Source organism: Myodes glareolus, chromosome 8, assembly GCF_982192425.1.
Source record: "Myodes glareolus chromosome 8, mMyoGla1.1, whole genome shotgun sequence".
Taxonomy (NCBI): Eukaryota; Metazoa; Chordata; class Mammalia; order Rodentia; family Cricetidae; genus Myodes; species Myodes glareolus.
Window position 1 is genome coordinate 96,240,914 of NC_142033.1, and position 1,661 is coordinate 96,242,574.

Genomic DNA, 1,661 nt, shown 5'->3' on the forward strand with positions numbered 1-1,661 from the left:
GCCATGTGAACAATTTAAATAGACCTACAAGTCACGAGGAATTAGAAGCTGTCATCAAAACCTCCCTACCCAATAAAGCCCAGGACCAGAAGGTTTCAAAACAGAATTCTACCAGAACTCCCAAGAAGTTTACCTTTGCTCTTTAATGTGTTTCACAAAATAGAAACAGAGGAGTCATTGCCAAATTCCTTTTATGAAGCTACAGTTACCCTATACCAAAACCACACAAAGACTCAATCAAGAAAGAGAATTACTGACCAATCTCACTCATGAACATAGACACAAAGGGCCGGGGGCGGAGGGGGTGCCGGGGCCAGGCCAGGGGCCTCAGGCTGGCATTGATGCGGTCCGGCCATCCTCAGGATGTGTTTCTCATGCTCCGTCGCCACAAGACCACCATCTTCAAGGATGCCAAGGAGTCGAGTAGCATGTTCGAGCTGAAGCACATTGTTGAGGGCATCTTCAAGTGGCCACCGGATGAGCAGAGGCTGTACAAGGATGACCAGCTCTTTGATGATAGAAAAACTCTAGGTGAGTGTGGCTTCACTGGCCAGACAGCACTGCCACAGGTCCCAGCCACAGTGAGCCTGGCCTTTCGAGCCGATGATGCCTTTAAAGCACTGCACATTGAGCCCTTCTCCAGCACTCCAGAGCTTCCAGATGTGATGAAGCCGCAGGATTCTGAAAGCAGTGCCAATGAACAAGCTATGCAGTGAGGGCCCCAGTGACCCCGACTCCCCCAAGACCCATTCCCTCAATAAAGATGATTTGGCTGTCAAAAAAAAATTTTCAATAAAATTCTGGCAAACCGAATCCAAGAACACATCCAAAAAAATTATATATTATGATCAAGTAGGCTTCATCCCAGAGATGCAGGGCTGGTTCAACATACGAAAATCTATCAATGTAATCCATCATATAAATAAACTGAAAGAAAAAAACCATATGATCATTTCATTAGATGCTGAAAAAGCATCTGAGAAAATTCAACACCCCTACAATGTTTATACCTAAATATAATAAAAGTAGGCTCCCTAGTTATTTTTCAGTCTCTGTGATCCCCTATGAGCCGAGGTTAGTTAATTAATTCTTTGAGTTTTCTTGTGGTGTCTTTGTGCTCTTTGGCTCCTACAATCCTTCCTCCCCCACATTAGTAGGATTCTCTGAGGTTGGCCTAATGTTTGACAGTGTGTCTCTGCATCTGTTTCCATTGGGTTCTGGGTGAAGTCTCTCTGATGACAGGCTAGGCATCAATCTATGAAAAAAGCAGGATATCATTAGGAATCATTTCATTGACTGTTTTTCCCCCAATCATATTTGATTCTATCCTAGGTCTCTGGGGTACTTTTCTGGGTCCTGGCCCTGAGTTTTAAAATCTCTTAAAATGTTGTTTTATTTTCAGTTTATTTCTGTCAGGGAAGCTGCCATCAGTTATTCTCAAAGTCTACATAGATAGTATGTCACTTATTTTTCTACTAGTTTTGAAAATACTTTCTTTGCTTGGGATTGAATCATTTGATCTCTTTTTATTTTGTCATTTTGTTAGCACTGTATGTCACTGTTCTCATGACACAACAAATTGGTCCATCTATTTTTACCTCAATCTATTACAGCATGACTTCAGAGTCCTTTAAGAAAATGGGTCCTTGCTTACACTTTAT

At 42.1% G+C, this 1,661-nt stretch overlaps 1 pseudogene; it reads left to right on the forward strand.

The window, feature by feature from the left end:
* The first annotated feature begins 344 nt into the window (after positions 1-344).
* On the forward strand, positions 345-716 carry LOC125401185 (elongin-B pseudogene; annotated as a pseudogene).
* Positions 717-1,661: the final 945 nt, after the last annotated feature.